This window comes from Camelus dromedarius, chromosome 4 (assembly GCF_036321535.1).
Source record: "Camelus dromedarius isolate mCamDro1 chromosome 4, mCamDro1.pat, whole genome shotgun sequence".
Taxonomy (NCBI): Eukaryota; Metazoa; Chordata; class Mammalia; order Artiodactyla; family Camelidae; genus Camelus; species Camelus dromedarius.
In genome coordinates, this window is record NC_087439.1 from 89,149,697 (window position 1) to 89,168,614 (window position 18,918).

An 18,918-nucleotide genomic window follows, 5' to 3' on the forward strand; every position below is an offset into this window, starting at 1 on the left:
TAATCCCCAAAGGTTAGGTGTCAGGACGTGGGGCTTTTGGGAGTTGCTTAAGTCCTGAGCAGAGAGCCCTTATGGGTGGCATTGGAACTTGGTTTTTTTTAAAAAAAAAAAAGCGCTCCAAAGAGACCCCAGCCCTCCCACCATGTGAGAAGAGGGAAGAGGGCCCTCACCTGACTATGACCATGCTGGCAGCTTGATCTTGGACTTCCTGCCTCCAGAGCTGTGGGAATTACATTTCTGTTGCTTACAAGCTTCCCAGTCTGTGGCATATTGTGACACAGCCCAAAGGAACTAAGACTCGACCAGTCACCTTTCTGAACTCCATCCTCCCCGGTGCGTACTCACTATCAGCAACCGAGGACCGTGACACAGTCCAGCAGTGTTCTGCTCTGCTCCTCCTCTACTGATCTCTCGCCATCTTTGTTCCAAACCTCTCCTACCTTTTCTAGTTTGTTATTCAGCTGTCTTGTTCCCCTTGCTCTTGGATCCTCTCACATCTTCTGCCACCTGGTGATAAGCATCCCCGAAGGCTAAATCTGGGGATAATTTTTCTGTTATCAGGAATTTACTCTCATGGCTTCTCAACCCATGCAGCATTCATTCACTGACTCCTTGAATTTAAATCCAATTTTGTCTAAGTGCCGACTTCATTTTATTCAAGATTTCCTGCCATCTATTGAAAATTAATGATTAACTTGGGGTGGGCACAAACCACCTAGGAACGAACACAGCATGAAGTTAGTCATTAAAGCTCTGGTTTTCCTAAGAAGGCAAGCGCCCCTTCAGTAACCTGAAGCCTTCAGTGTTTTTTCGAAACCCTGTTCCTCCATTATTTTCTATTGATAAAGAGGAAGATTATTTTGAGCAATCTCTTCACTTCTTTTCACCCCTTCACTGCACCCCTGGGGAAGGGGAATATCTGAATTCAAGTTTAAAAATAGTGAACATACAGCTCAAACCTACAGCCTCATTTTATTTAGGAAAGGCCTGGCTGTCTCCCAGCCTTACAGTAAACTCTGCCCGGGCAGGAGCCCCTGGCGGTCCTGGGAACATAGACTGGTTGACGTAGAGCCTAAATCTAGATTTACTATTGACAGTCCCTTTGGCAAACACACTGAAGTCTTGCTGCCTAACATCTGTATCAGCTGATTTATTATTCTCTTTTTAATTGCGATATAATTGACATATAACATTATATGGGCTTCAGCTGTGCAATATAATGATTCAGTATTTGTGCCTACTGGGAAATGACCATTATTCTAATTCTTAATTTTACATTTTGGTTATCTTTCTCATTTTTAATTGTGTTTGTATTTTATGCCTTTGTTCAACATTTTCTTACGAAAAAATTTCAAACACAGCCAAGTTAAAAATATTTTCTAGTGAGAGGTAGAGTATAGGTCAGCGGTAGAGTGCATGCTTAGCATGCGCAAGGTCCTGGGTTCAACCCCTAGTAACTTCGTTAAAAAAATATGTAAAATAGGTAACTAAAAAAGTCTAATTACCTTCCCCTCAAAAAATAAAAACAAAAATAAAATACTTTCTAGTGGATAGCCATATACCATCAAGATTTTACTAAGCATGTTTTAACACATAACTATCCATTTCTCCATCTCTGTCCAACTGATTGATCCATCATATTTTCTGAAGCACAGAAATGTCATGCCTCAAAATACGTAACACTAAACTTTCCCCTAAGTTCTTTTCAGAGTACGTGCAATTACAGTTTCTTTTTATTTTGATGTAAAGTAAACATTCCATGAAATCCCCACATTTTAAATATACATTTGTTGAGTTTTGACCAGTCAACTTGTAGGACATTACCGTCACCCCAGAAAGCTATCTCACGCCACTTCCCAGTAAATTCTTATCCCTTTGCCCAAAGCGACTTCTTTTCTGATTTTTTTTTCCACCACCATAGGTTAATTTTGGTTGTTCTGGAACTTTCTATAAATGGAATCATACACATAGTATGGGCTCTTTGGGGTAAAAGTTCTTTCACTCAGCATAATGTTTTTGAGACTTACATATTTGTTCCATATATTAGTAGTTTGTTCTTTTTTTTATGATGGAGGAGTATTCCATTGTATGGATATACACCAGTTTACCTCTTCCCCTATTGATGGACACCTAGGCTGTTTCCAAGTCAGGGTTATTAGGATAAACATACTGTGACCAATCTTGTGAAAGTCGTCTGGTGGACGTTCACTTCTTTCGAGGAACTACGTAGGATTAGAATTGCTGAGTCAGTGTGTGCTTGTTTTTATGAGAAAATGCCCAATTCTTATCCAGACTATTATGCCATTCTATTCTCCCACCAAAAATATATTAAAATTCCAGTTGTTCCACATCCTCAGCAACGGTGAACATTATCCATCTTTGTATTTTTAGCTATTCTGTTGACTATGTAGGGCTATTCACTGTGGTTTAAATTTGAATGTATCTAATGACTAATTGTGTTGAACTCTTTAGATGCATTTATTGGCCATCTGTATACCTTCTTTTGTGATCATCTGTTCAAACTTTGCCCCAGATTTATGGGGCTGCTTGTTTACTAAGTTACTAAGTTATTTTTGTTACTAAGTTGTAAAAGTTTTATAGCCTGGATACCAGTACTTCATCAGACATGCTTTGTGAATATTCTCTCTAAGGCTGTGGCTTTCCTATTTATTTTCTTAATGGTGTCTTTCATAAAAACTTTTTTCTTTTAATGAAGCCTAACTTACTAAGTTTCTTTTGTTTTTTGTGATCTAAGGACTATTTGCCTATTCTGAAGTCACAAAGATTTTCAACTATGTTTTTTCTTAAAAACTTTATCGTCTTAGATTTTACATTTAGATCAATATTTCATCTCTGATTATTTTGTGTGTGGTAGAAAGCAGGAAGTCAAAGTTCACTTTTTTTAACATGGATATGCCATTATTCTAGCATTACTTGTTTAAAAGGCTTTTCTTTCTTCTTTGGATTCCCTTGGCATTTTTATTGAAAACCAAATGACTTTATAACTGTGGTTCTGTTTCTGGCCTCTTTAAACTATCCTATTGATCATTGTGTCTTATTTGTTTCACATTCTCTTGATTACTATAACTTGAAATATTAAATGTTAGCGTAAACGTTTGAATTTTTTTCCAAAATTGTTTGGGATATCTATGTCCTTTGCCCTTCCATAAAAAATTTTGGAATTTGCATGTCTACTTCTACCAAAAATGTTACCCACTGAAATAATGGTTCAAATTGTGTTGATCCAATACATCAGTTTAGGAAAAAAATGACAACAATATCAAGTTTTCCAACCCATGAAGATGGTTTCTCTTTGCATTTATGTACGTGAATTTCTCTTCGAATTTTATTTTAGTTTTCAGTGTAGAAGTTTTGTGTACCCTTGGTTAAATATAATCTTAAGAACTTCAAGCTTAGATGCTATTATACAATAACTGGTTATTTTATCTTCCATTTGTTTATTGCTAGCATACAAAAGTAGAATTGATTTTTGTATATTAACTTTGTATCACACAACCATGGTAAATTCCTTTATTAGTTTCTGAAGTTACTTTATAGATGCCTTAGGATTTTACCCATAGCTCATTAAGTCATCTGTATATAGAGAACATTTTACTTCTTCCTTTATAATATTCACACTTTCCTTCCTTTCTCTCTCTCTTTCTTTCTTTCCTTCCTTCTTTCCAATCTTTTTTCTCTGTCATCTTTGAGATTCAGTCACTTCTATTAACTTAACTTCTGGTTCACTTCATCTTTCTTCTTTTGATTCCATTCTGCTAATAAGCCTATCCTATGAGGTTCTAATGACTGCTAAATTATTTTTAAGTTCTAGAATTTTCCTTTTTTTATAGTTTTGTTTCTCTACTGATTTTTTTCCTTTTATTCATTGTAGCCCTATTTTCCTTTTAGCTCATTGAGCACAATTTCAACAGCTGCTGTAAACCATTTGAATGCTCATTACTATCTGGATTAGCCTGGAGTTGTTTCTGTCCATTGTTTTTTTTTCCTTGAGAATGGCTTGCCTTTTTTTTTTTTTTTTTTTTTTTTTTTTTTGTTCCTAGTATGTCAAATAATTTTAGATTATATCTAAGAATTGAGTTCTATTATGATCCTCTTCAAAAGTGTTGATTCTTGTTTCATTTGTTTTAGCAGGAAATTCACTTTGTTGAGTCCAAATGCAAATTATGTGACATTAGTTAAGTAGCGGTTCAAATCTGAGTTTAGTTCTTTTATCCTGAGCTAGGCTACATTGAGTCTTCATGTATGCACAATTAGGAGTTCACCCACAAAGTTTGCTATAAACCAAATTTATAAACCAAATCTGAGGCTTCTCTCTAGCTTGCTTTGTACTAATGCCCCTACTTCACTTTCTAGTATCTATTGTTGCCTTGAACTCTACCCTCTGTTTTTTTGGATCAAAAATTTTGATGCTTATTTAGAAAAGCTTTTCATTCTACATGTCACTGATTGTAGCCTGCTTCCATGCTAACAGTAAAGCTGTACAATGGGAAATGGACCTTATAAAGTTTTCTTCTTTTAAATATTGACTCTGGAATTTTCCTACTTCTTCTAGTGCCTTTGGGTAGCTTTATTTTTATATTTTCTCCAGAGTTTGTGCTTGTTATCTGTGGTAGGGTTAGTCTGATAAGAACTTACTTGGTCATATTAAAAACAAACTCCTTGTAACAACTGATGGTTTAATCTCTGTCTTTTGGATTCTTTGATGTCTCTACATTTTTGAGTAGCACAAAATTGGAACCAGATATTAAGATATGGCAATAATCATGATAAGTAAGACAGAAGAGGTTGAACTGGAATAATTTCAAAGGGAATACAAAGAAGGGATAGAGTTTTCAGTACTATGAAAAGACAATCAATTGGACACTGGTTGATATATTAAATTAGTAAGAAAATAGTTCTTAAATTGAGTGATAGTTTCATGGATAATTAACTTATTATTATTACTTAAAGTATTTCTTTAAAATGAGCATAAATATTTTAAGAAAGAAATAAATACATAAAAAATACATTAAACAAAACATCAAGATCCAGAATGTTTCACATTATATTATATCCTATAAGCCACAAAATCTCTTAATATTATGATAATTAATTTGGTACGTAGTGCCTTAAATTTCATGGAAACTGCCCTCATACTTTAAGAAAATCCTGAAAGTATAAAGCAAAAGAAAAAGTTTTAAAAAGTTCTTTTATGTAGCATGTCTAATTTCTCATAGAAGAGGAAATTATAACAGATACTTCATCACTGGATAAAAATATGTTAGTGAGAAACAGAACAAAGAGATGTAACTAAGGGAGACTTCTCAGGCACAGTAAAACAGCTGGTGCCACAGAAACTTTCCTGTTTTTCCCCTAGGGAACTGAGATGCTGACCATATATGTTCTTCTAGACTAAAAATAAATATTAAGCTTATGCTTCAACTGAATATTGGTCCCGCCTGTCTGGAGAGAAATTCAACTGCAGAGCTAAGAGTCACTGAGCCTTAGGGAATGCTCACCCATTTCTGCTGCTTCCTTGTAAATTCACTTTTAGCGAGGAGTGTATTTGTAATGTACAATGAATTGTAAATGAGTAAGAAAAGTGAAAACTGAATAACTGAGATGGAGACACATCAGATTCAGAACAGGAGAGTAAGAGGATGGGTAGGGAATGCACAGGAAACATTGATCAGTAATGTTTATTTTCTGACTTGCAGATATAGTAAACAATCTTATGGTTACCAGGGGAAATAGGGTGGGAAAGGATAAATTTGGGAGTCTGAGATTTATAAATGTTAGCCACTGTATATAAAATCAGATTTTTTTTAAATTTTCTGCTATATAGCACAGGGAATTATGTTCAATATCTTATAATGATCTTTAATGAAAAAATATGAAAACAAATACATGTATGTATATGCATGATTGGGACATTATACTGTACACCAGAAATTGACACATTGTAACTGACAGTATTTCAATTTAAAAAAAAGAATGTTTATTTTCTAAGCTGGATAGTACGTTGAAGGATATGCACTATATCATTGTGTATCTCTCGCACATCTAAAATATTTTATAATACATTTCTTAACTTTCAAACTATTTAAACAAGAAACTCAAAAGCCCATCAAAAAGGATTCACTCTGCAAAGATTTATTATGGGCCTGCTGTGGTCAAGTCTCTGCAACAGGCATTTCTTTTCTGTGGGAAATGAAGAGATACAAGATCTGAACTTGAACGCTAAAGAGCAATGGACTTAAGCACTCAAATAACTCTGACACGTGTCTTGTGTCTTATGTGCTGGAAAGCAATGTAAACACAGAGCCATAGATATTCAACAGGAAGTGGTTCTTCCGGTGAGAAAGGGCTACCCAGAGCAGTTGTCAATTCACTTGGGACTTGGGGAGGAGAACATTTTGCATGGAAATGATTGAGTGTGGGACTGATTCCAGAAGAGGTTGCATTTGCTTTTACAAGGGAGTATATTTGTCAGAATATTTGTAAGGGCATGCTGAGGAGCAAGACTGTAGCTTGGAAAACCTCTGGAAGAATATCATTTTAAATTGTACAAAGCAAGATATTCAGCATGAGATGACCTGGACCCTCTGCCTGGCCATGTCACTTATTAGAGGCGTGACATTGGGCATGTTAATTATCTTTGCAAAACACATTTTGTAATTGGGGATGATGCAAACATCATCCTCCACCATCCTTTTAAAAGTAAGTAAATAAATAAATAATGTATGAACTCTGCTATTGTATGATGAGATTAATGTTAGCTTTCATCCGTAAGCAGTAGAAAAGATGGCTGGAAAAGTAGATTGGGTCATTTGGTGAATGGCCATGTGGAGACAGATTTTATAGATTTTTATGATTGATTGAAAGTAGAAGGAAAAATTACGGATGAATAAAAGGCTTTAAATCAGATTAGTTGAGAAGTTAATAAACTATGGCATTAATGATACGGAGTAAGGGAACGGACTGGACTGAAGGTCAAGTTGAGTTGGAGATATCATCGGGACTCACCAGCAGATGACAGGACATGTAAGGAAAAGGTCAGGACTAGAGAATGTCTCCCTCTCCTTTCATCAACCTCCCTTTCACCAAAGGACTTCAGTGGCTGAGAGATGTAAGACTAAAACCAAACTGGCCATGGCTGTTGAAACCACAGATTTGATATCAAGGGTAGAGTAAAAAGAGAGCTAAAAAGATAATACCAAAGTCACAATATGAGAAATGTTCCAGAAGGAAGAATAAAAACTTTAAAAAAAATGGAAGAGTAAAGAACAAAACTAGAGCAGTGCTAGGGGCATGGAAGACAGATATGGGGAGAGAAGACTGTGAGGGGACAAAGTGTGCAAAATAGAACAGATTAATACTAAAGAGGAAGGATTTATGAAAGATCATTAAATTTGATGATTTCCATGGATTGACAGCAGAATAATTTAGAATTTAAAATCCTACAATGCAAGCAAGCATCTGAGGAAAGGGAACTTGATCATTATTTCAGGAACTTTGACAGTGAAGTGAAGGTAGTGGTAGCAGTGTTAATGGAAAAGGAAAGAGGCACGTTAGGAAACATCAAATAATCCAGAATTGACTCTATTCTCTTATCCTCGCAGTGTGGAGCACAGCGTGGAAGATGCTACAAAAGACGGTGGATTTGAAGCTTAAAGGCTGGTGTTGATGGGCCTGTTAGTAACTTCAGCAGCCATCGGTTACCAGGCCCATGGAATCTCTGGACCTGCATGCTCTTCACATGGACATGTTTTAGATCACCCTGAGCAAAGTCAACACGAGCAGCATTAATGTAGTCTCCTGGTAGAAACACTGTTGTTTCTCTACTTCGTGTCTGGTCAGGCCAGCATTTATCCCAAGGTTCAAGAAGCCTTGTCTGCCACTCTTATCATGAACAGAGAAACCAGCATCTCAGTAGAAGTGATCTGTGGAAAACAAAACAAGAGAAAATTAATGGAGAAACCAACTGTTTTGAAAGATACCAGATCCAGTTATTTTTTTGGTGCTCAGATGAAAAATTTTAAAGATGATGTCAACAGGATTAAGATTTCCTGGTAGTGAGCATAGCAAACAAAGATGGGCAAAGCTTGGCTTAAAGGAAATGTGGACACTAGTGGCCAGTTGGCAGGTCCAGCTCAGTAGCTCCTCTGGGAAAATCCAGGCAGAATTAATATCTACCTCCTCTGTTCTCTCAGCACATCTAATTAATTCAAAAACACAATGTCCATTATTGTATATATCTCTCTCCTCTTCCAGGTGAGGAAATCATAACAAGGGCAACACGGAATATATTATTTTATTGTTAGCTTAGAATTTTGGAAACAGACAAGCCAAACATCCAGGAAATTGTTAAAACACTGTGTACTGAGACAGAATCAAACTGAATGCCAAATTAGTTATACCTGTAAGAATTTCAGGATTGCAGGCTTAAGAAATGTTCATAGTTCTCAAAGCTTCATGGAGATAAATTATGGTTTTCCTTAGGCTCCATTTACTGAGAATTCTGAGTTTGTGTGTGTGTTTATGTGAGTTCTTATTTATGTTTTTTATTTAACCCACAGAACACCACATCCCAAGTGTTTGGTATTCTTATCTCTGTTTTGCAGATAAGGAAACTGAAACTTGGAGAGACTGAATGTAGTGGACTAAACGGTGGCCTCCTCTAAAGAAATCAGACCCTAGTCCCTAGAACTTGTGAACGTTACCTTATACAGCCTTACACAGTAAAGTCTTTGTGAGTGTGATTATGTCAGGGATTTTAATTCAAAATGAGGAGATTATTGGGGGTTATCCGGGTGAACACTGTATGCAATCACATGTGTTCTTCTAGGGGAAAGAAGTGAGATTTGACCACACACAGAGCAGAAGGACCAGAGAGAGATTTGAAAATACTGACCTTGAAGTGATGCAGCCACAAGCCAAGTAGTATAATAGGGAAGAACAAACCTGACTCCATGTTAGGTCTGTCCCTTTAGCTCTAACTCTGTGCTGATTCCTGTGCTAAAATGAGAGAGAATGGTGATCACCAAATTGAGGATGAGAGTTTTATCAGGATAGAAGAAGAGGAAGGAGGTCAGGGAGAGTTACACAGGGGCTTCAATTTATTTTTAAGTTAAACATTGAATATTCTTATTACGTTAACTATCTGTAGGTATAAATAATTCCACAGTAAAGGAGTAACAGACAATGGAGAGGTGCTGTCACTGAAGCAGGTGATGGGAAATGGAACCGGCCATGGGGCCTCCATTCACCCACAGTAGCCCCTTGAGGACTAGCTTTTGCAAACACGTGACTAGATTGTTTATATTTTCATTCTGCTTTAGCACCCTATATTTTCACTGTCTTGTTTTTTTCTAAAGGCATAATCTGTAGGAATCTCATCCTTTCACACTGTCCCCATCATCCTTCAGCCCTCAGATGGCACATTCCATGACCAGCCACACTCGCACCTATGGAGGTCAGTGGCCTCCTGGATGATAAACATACAGACCATGGGACAGACTCCCTTGTCCCTAAATAGGGGCTTCAGTTCTAGCTCCGAATCTGCCCGCTAATCCCCATGTAGATTTCTTATGTACAAAGTGAAAGGATTAGATAAAGTATCTTCAGATTCAGAACTTCTATTTCTTTATACTTGTTTCTGACAAAATATTTGCAGCAGAGTATGCTGGGGCCAAGAGGAGAAGACAATACAGAAATCTTTAGGGTCTTCGCTGGAGGAACGACCTGGTTATAGAGCAAGCCTACCAGGAAGACATTCAATAGCTAAATCCATTCCTAATCTCATTGGACATACCCAAGTCTGACCCAGACTTCTGCTGGTATTTGGAGAAACACAGAAGGAGTAGTTTTTTGAGCAGTTGAAACCCTTGAAGTTGGTAAAGCAGAGGATTTTGGTTCCAGAAAGGTAGGTGGTCTTTATTGAAGCAACCCCTCAATATTCTCAAGTAAATGGATTTGATTCAAGCTATGAAGTTTGGTATGGCCCCGGGATTCCATACAGGCTGAAAATCAGAGCAGAGCTTTGTTGGGGAAATGGGCGGTAAGCATGGTGGCCCAAGCATATGGATCAAGCCCATGAATTGGAGTGTGGAATAAAATTGTGTGCTTAAGATGCATGACACAACACTCCCTGCAGCTGCTCCCATGTTGTTTACTCAGTGGTAGAGAGTAGGGCACTAATATACATCCTCGTTTGATGTTTAAAAGACCAATGATCACGTTAAAGCAAGAACTGTCAGTTCAGAATCCATGAGATTCCCCAGAAGCTACACACACTTTCATGAGTCTGTCATCAGTTTCTCAGCCTCCAGATATTAACTCTGACTCAGTTTCCTACCCTGTAAAGTGAGGAGAAAAATCACTGGTATTGTAGAATGGGTGTGAAGATCAAATGAACTCATGTATTTCAATAAAGTTTGAAAACATATAAAGGATTTTTGTGAAGGGCCTGTAGACTCCCAACTAGCCAAGGGCATGTCTATATTTTACACAAGCAAGAGAAGTGGGGTCAGAAACCATTTCAATTTTCCCATGACAACTGGATAATTGTCCTTTACTTTTTTCCCCAGCTTTATTAAAGTATAATTAACCAATAGAATTATATATTTTTAAGGTGTGCAATATGGTTATTGATAGATGTATACACTGTGAAATGACTACCATAGTCGAGTTAATTATATCCACTGTCTTACGCAATTACCTTTGTGTGTGTGTGTGTGTAGTGAAAACACTTAAGATCTACTTAATAAATGTCAAGTGTATAATATAGCATGATTAGCTATAATCACCAGGCTATACACTGGATCTCCAGAACATATACATCTTGTACAGTTGGAACTCTGTAGCCTTTGACCAACATCTCCCTATTTCTCCCATGCCCACCTGCCCTTTATTCTTCAACACATTTAGGCTGATCTACAGGACTACAAGTTGTTGACCTGAAACATACAGATTGCCAGTTATATCTCCAGCAATGATGAGTTTATCTGGGATCAGCAGAGAATTGCAATTAGGGGTATGCCACTGTGGTGAGCCAGGTGCACAGCAAGGAAAAGAGATTTTTCATAGAGAGAAACGGAAGTTGGAAGTCTTGGAGTAAACAAAGGCCATGACCTTTCGTTGGCTGAGTCCTTGCCAGGAAAGAAGAGGAGTCTTTTCTTCTTCCTGTTGGCCTCTGCTCTCATTACAGGGAGTGAGAGCTCCCCTTCTGGTCACCCAGCTCTATTTAACTGAGGTTTCAGTTTATTAATTTTTTACAAAGTATAGAGAAGTATCTTCTCTTATGTAAACCGAAAGAGTTAGCAATAGCCACACACTCCAACCCTGAGCCATACTGACTATGCCCCCCTGGGCCACCAACACCAACACCCATGGTGCTTCTGGCATCATCTTGCCTGTGGTATTATCTCTGGATGCCATGAGTTAGAACTCACATTGGACTTCCACCCAGCCCCAAACTACTTCTTTCTCTAAGAACTGCATCCTTGACAGAGGATCGATATCCTGGCAGCCAGCTGGACTTCAGAGAGAGACCTGATCCAAACGAGGCCAGTCAATGTCTCTTTGGAATCAAAGCTGAGACCCAGTCCAGCCAGTCTGATGTGGACTCATCAAAGGGAATAGAGGAGCACTGGAAGCCATTGGGTAACCATGCACCACATGCCATATATGGAGGGGGCAGCAGAGTCTGTCTGCTCAGTCCAGGGGGCAGAGACAAGAGACAGAGGTAGAGTAATGACAGCTTTACAGATAGTTCCTGGCCCTCGTTCCCAGGCCAGCAGCTGACATTCCTGAATCCTAAGCGATAACTTTGCTTCCTTTTAATGAGTTCCCATGTCCTAGTCAGCTAGCTAGCTGGTTTCTGTTACTTGCACATCTTGACTAACATTCCCAGGATACATTTTTCCAAATGTCAAAATAAAAAAATATATATATATATGTAATGTTTATAGCATAGCACTATTCCTTCTGTGAACTTTCACACCATTGCACATTCCTTCTGTGAGAAAATCTGTTTCAAGTTTCAAATAGTGACTCATCTATATTCTGAAGAACTTGCCTTTGAAATACGAGGACTACCTGTTCTGCTTTTACTATTAGTCCCACTTTCCTTTAAACAAGTACAAATACATTTTTTAAACTTCATAAAATTACATAAGAGATAGAGCTAATAATGTTTCTACCTAACGTGGAGACACAATTTGGATTGAATCAGACTCCCTGTGACTCAACTGGTGTTTTCAAAAAACCATTAAAAACAGTGGTTAAAATGTTTTGAAAAGGGAAACAAAGAAGCAAAAGTCAAATTCGTTCTGATGCTAGAGGGATCATGCCACCGTCTTCTCTAGTTTCATGACCATAAAACCTTCAAAATAAAAAATGTTCAGCCTGGAGATTTTTCTTTAACTGCTCATTTCTTCGCAGATTGACCAAGAGTTCCCAGCAGGATGGAGCTCCTGGCTGAGTAATTTCCAGTTAGGTAATTTAGCTAAAGGGCTGCGTTCTTTGCATGCTTCCCAGGTTCTGTGGTTCTTCATAGGCAAAGGCTCTTGTTTTCAGCTCCATGAAGCCTTTCATTCCAGCAACGTTCCTGCCTTGTAGCCAGGAGGCTGGAGGAATCATGTCACGTCTTCCGGCAGGAGCTGCCAAGGTTCCACCTGGCCACAAGCTGAGCACAGACATGTGAACTCATTTGAAATGTTTATTATCGGTTATGATTTTAACTCATTTCCTGCTCCTGTAGAGTTACCAAGTGATTTGTTGGAGTGTGAGAGTATACAGGAGCCTTCCAATGGTGAAGTAATTCATATTTTTTGGTTAAAAAAATTCTCAAAAGTTTTCCATTTCCTCTTTAGTCAAAAAGGAACATTCACATTGGATGCAGAGAACTCTCAGCTCTGACTGACAGCCCGTGAACAAAATGTGGGGTTTCTGGAAGAACTTTCAAAGGGCTCAGGGGTAAAAGACCCCTTGAATAATATTCCTTTTGTGAATGTCTTAGTGTTTTATTGACATGTATACAAAAGAAGAGAAATTAATACATAATTTCACTTCACAAGCACTGCCGAAGGGCCTTTGGGACAACGCTGGATAGGAACACTAATGAGCACCTTCAACTTGATTGCAAACTCAGAGGGAAAGAGTTTAGTCTTTCCTCACTGAATATGATGTTAGCTGAATGTTTTTGGTAGATATGCTTGATTTGACTGAGGACGTTTCCTCCTGTTTCTAGTTTGCTGGTTTTTAATATGCCTCTATTGAGAATCATGTGGTGTTTTTCTTGTATTGTTAACGTAGTGACCTACATTCATCGATTTTCTTTTGAATGCTAGCCCAATCTTAGAAGGTTTCCTGATATAAACCAAATTGATCATGATATATTATTCCTTACAAGGAGTATCAGATTTGATTTATTATAATTTTGTTTAGGGTTTTTGCCTATGTTTATGTGAAATAATAGCTTACAATTTCTTCTTGCAATGTTCTTGTCAGTTTTACTATCAAGGTCATGCAAACCTCTAAAATGAACTGGGCAGTTTTATATCTTACTCTATTTTTTGGGAGAGTTTATGCAACATTTGTGTTATTCCTTCTTTAAATGTTTGGAAAAATTCACCAGTGAAGACATTCATGTCAGGAACTGTATTCGTGGGGGGAAAAAAGGTTAATTTTCCATTCAATCTCTTTAATAATATAAGAATATTTGTATTTATTATTTTTCCTAATTCAGTAGTTTTATTTTTCAAGTGATTTGTCCATTTCTTCTACATCATGAAATGTATTGGTATGAAGTTGTAGACAACTGTGGTAGATTGAATGATGCTCCCAATTCTCCTCTCTCTCTGTGCATTCGTTTGTCATGGCCTCCTGGCTGGGCACAGCCGAATCAGCTGAAATCCAACAGACCCACAGACACTTGAGCAACAATGAAGGGTTATAGTTTTAAGCCACTGAGATTCGGCATGAATTATTTTACAATAACCAATCAATAAAATAAAATCCTATAATGAGTTTTGCAAATGTATATGAAATGGATAATTTGGTTTTTTTTTCTTTTTCTTGATCAGCCTTGCCAGAGATTTAACAAATTTATTGATCTTAATTTGCAATTGTGTACCTGCTTTCTATTTCTTAGATCTTTGGCTCTTATACTTATTTGCCTGGAAGTGGATTGTGTGACTATTCCTAGTTGCAAAAGAGAATGGAAATCCATCATCCGACGTAGTGAGCAGAACTGGGGCTGGACCAGTTGCTACTCAAACTACATGAGGGCCCTCTTGTAAAAGGAGGGGCACCAGGTACTGCGTGGACAGCAAACACTCTCTGCCAGAGAATCTATGACTAATGCAAGTAGTAAATGTTCCTTATAAAGTATTATGATATAAATAACATTAATAGAGGACTCTGTATTGAATATTAACAAGGACAGAATGATTAAGGTTACTGCTTTGTCCTAATACTCTTTGTCATGTTTCAGATAAGTTCACCTGTATGTGATAAGTTTGCAGTAAGTACGATATAAAATAACACTTTATTTTAAAACTATTTTTTAGAGGAGATTTGGGTTCACAGCAAAGTTGAGCAAAAGATATGGAGATTTCTCATATATCCCCTGCCTCCACACGTGCGGAGCCTCCCCCATTATCAACATCCCACCAGAGTGGTACATTTATGACAATTGATGAACCTATATTGACACTTCATTATCACCTGAAGTCCATAGTTTACGGTAATGTTCACTCTTGCTGTTGTACATTCTATGGGTTTGGACAAAATACATAGTGACATGTATCCACTATTACAGTGTCATATATACCAGAGTTTGATAGAGTTCACTGGCCTAAAAATCCGTGTTCTTCACTTATCCACCCTCCTCCCCCACAACCCCTGGCAACTACTGATCTTTTTACTGTCTCCATAGTTTTGGCCTTTCTAGAATGCCATATAGTTGGAATCATTCAGTATTTAGCCTTTTCAGTTTGGCTTCTTTCACTTAATAATATGCATTTATTTTCATCACTTGGTAGCTCATTTATTTTTAATACTGAATAATATTCCATTGTCTGAATGTACCCTCATTGGGTTCAACTGAATGGATAGATTATTTGTTAGAATGGCTCAGAGAGCTCCAGGAAACAATTACATACTGGTTTATTATATAACAGAGGGCCAAATACACAGGGTGAGGTCCAAAAGGATCCCAAACACAGGAGCTTCTGTCCCCGTGGAGCTGGGATCTGCCACCCTCCTGGCACAGGGATGTGTTCACCAAGCTGAAAGTTCTCCAAACTCTAGTTAAGAGATTTTTATGGAGGCTTTATCACATAGTCATGGTCAATTATTAACCCAGTCTCCATCTCTTCTCTTTCAGCCCCATGGAGGGTGTGGGGCTGAAAATTCCAAGCTTCTAATCATAGCTTGGTCTTTCTGGTGACCAGCCTCCCCTTGGAAGCTACCCAGCAAACTACCAAGAAATGTTCTTATCACACAGGAAATTCCAAGGAGTTTAGGAGATCTGTGTCAGGAACCAGAGTAAAGACCAAATATTAGAACAAAAGATGCTTCTAGAACCTTCATCATTTAAGAAATTACAAAGGCTTTAGGAGATCTGGCCCTGAGCCAGGGACAAAGACCAAAATATATATTTCTTATTATATCACACTATCACAATTACAGACTGGAGATGTGAAATTCCTGTTCTATCGTTTACAGAATCTGCGAATCTCACCCCAACACAACCTTTTTTAATACTATGAGAACTTGCAAACGTGTCTTAGTGCAACTCCTGCCAGGCTTTGTTTTGGTTGAATGCATACATTTCCAAATGTATTTTAAAAGCATGCCAAATCGGTTGTCATTCCGTGTGCCTCCATAGGATACTGCGGTACATTTTCATTCTCAAATCACAGTCCTGGTTTTGAATGAGTTATTTCTTCTAAAGATTCATCTTGTCTTATTTCAGTGGCGCTTTTGATTAGATTTTAAAATAACCTTCCCCATTCTATAAGAACCCAAGCTAACTGCTAAATTGCAATAACATTTCTAGAACTAGAAGCTGTCTTTCAAAAGCAGGGACATGCTTTCACCATTCTGGGTGTTTGGGAGAAGAAATATTTTTCAGCACAACTGAGGGAGCTGGGGAAAGGTTAGTTTCTAACTAAAAGCCATTTTGTAATAGTGGAGAAAAGTGGAAAAGGTGGTGGTATGGTGGCAAAGAAAAGAAAAAACCCAGCAATATCCAAAATGTTAAAGAAAAGACCTATAGTAGTTTTTTTACCTGTTTTTTTCTAACATATTCAAAAGTGAAATCCCATAGAGGGCAATAAATGAAATGTTACTATTGTGAACAGAAATATGAGCCATAAAAGAACACAAAAAGGGAGAAATAGCAAATAAATAAGGCACGTGAGGTCCATAAAACATATTAATATTTTTCTCCAATAAAAATGAACTTTTGTATATTGATATGTATGCATGTACATCCTTCACATCTAGTGAAAATTTAAAAATAAAAGCCCTAGTGATATGTAACTTAATTTTAAATATTAAAGCATGTTGGAGTCTTTCTGTAATTTGAATATTATTTTTACTCTAGAATAATATATATTTTATATCAAGAAAAAAACACACCCTCACTATATCCATTTTGATACAGCAGAGAAGGCAGTGTCTAATCTATGATATTCAGATAATATCAGGCTTTTTCCTGCCAATGAGTCTTTTTAATTTAGTTAAAGAGAGATAAACTGTCCTTGGTATAGACATTAAAAATTCTCTATGGTGTTCTGGAAACATCAGAGCAGCTCCCTGATTCTCCATTAGGGTTTAATACAGTAATTATAAAGGATGTCTTTGATTTTAAGAAATCCATTTTTCCTTAGTAAAACAACTGCGTGACTGCGTTTACTTCGGACTAAGCTTCTCTAAACCTCCTTCCGTAGCCCCACACTCTCCATTACAGCCCGAGAGAAACTCATTTCCATTTCATTACACATTCTTGTGTCTCTGTTTTTAAATCTTAATTCTTTCAAATAGTCACTTTTATGTGGTTTGGAGTTCAGATTGCTCTTTCTTTATGTCAAATTCTTGCTGAAATAAATTTCGTATTTTTATTTTGTCCCTTCTAGCTTTCCACGAGTAAGGATACAAGCATTCAATCTTGGTTTTATTACATTCCTTTCTAGCAATTATTACATGTTGTACTTAGTATCTCAGGGCTAATTTGTTTAATTCATAAACAATCTTCTAGAGACAAACTATATATCAAGCATGCTTGGTGCTGGATATACTTCTTTTTTAAAGGTATGGGGATTGTAAGCTGTTTAGAAACATTGGAAAAAATAAGTTTACATGATATTTAATGAATTAACTTGATAAACTCATTTACATTACCCTTTGGATGTTAAAGAGTATAAGATACAGAGTAACTAAAAATTCTAATATCATATTATTTCTTTGACTATAAAAAGCTTTAAAATGGGAAAGGAGGGTGAGATTGTTTTAATCTAAAATAAATAGTATTTTAAGGCATAATCTTTTATTTCCTATCAAGCCAAATTTTTACTGTGGCCAAATATCTCAAATTTCCATCGTGGGGCTATGAAGTGTTTTATAGTTTTTAATAAAGTGTTAGTAAATTTTATTTTTAAATGAACACACGTTTTTTCCTAATGCGTCTGAGTCGTATTTAAATTGGGAATTAAAATAATAACTTTCACATTAAACATCCAGCAAAGCGTCAACAATTCTGAGCCTACACCACATAAAAACTATGTCAGAAATAAGAATATAAAAATAAAACAATGTTGAGAAAAGCTGTCCTGGAAGCAGACACACTGAGTCTGGATTTTCCTTCACCACTTAGGAGCTTCTTGGTCTGGTTACTTCATATCTTGGTGGCTCCATAAATTCATTTTTTAAATAATATCCACATCACAGGATTGATATGAGGCTAAGTGAATTAATATCTATCTATCTATCTATCACAGTGCCTATGTGAGTTGAGTGAACTCTAAATAAATGTCAGTCACCATTATTCACATTAGTGTTCTGAGCATTGATAGGTCATTACATTTAACTATCACTTTCTCATTTCTTATTTTGATAGTCTTATTTTGTTGAAGTATAGTTGTTGAGTCTGCTTTTTTATCCCAACCCCCCAGGGTTTTTTAAGAAATTTCTGGATTTATCAACAAGTCATAGAGGAAAAACTATGGAGAAGGACCAGCACATTTCAGCTTCTCCAACAATCACAGGGCAACAGATTTTAAATTACATTGATATAACAACCTGAAAACCTTAACATTTTCTACTCAGAGAGAGGGACATATGGAGAAGGAATTCATCTTAGGATATCCAGTAGAAGGCTGTCCACCCAGCATTCTAGAAAGCAGTTCTAAAAACACGTTCTCCTAAGTGTCTGCAGACAAGCATTCTCTTCCTCCTACAGACCCTTCTCTTCTGTAAATGTAGCGATTGGGCAGGTTACCAGTACCAAAGATGATCTAGTTTTTTTCACCACCCCACTGACTTCATGCCTCTCGTAGATGCCAGCCCAATTTCAGGACCAGGGGAAACTCCTCCACCCCACTTCCACCAGCACAGGGCTCGGGGAAGCCCCCGCTCACATAAGGGAAGTTGAGTGCACACGTGTGCCTCGTCTTTGAAATGTATTTCTCTCAAAAAATATTGCAGGTGAGGTTCTGGTCACTAAATCGCACTGGCAACATTAACACTCCAAGCACAACTCCTGATCTGTTGTTGCTTTACACTAACCCGAGGACCCAGCCGTTATTTGTCGCGTTTCTAAGGAAAAGTGACTTTCTCTGCCAGAGAAGTGCCTGGAAAATGAACTTTTCAAAAACACAATCCTTTCTTACATCAGAGTCTACTTTTGTT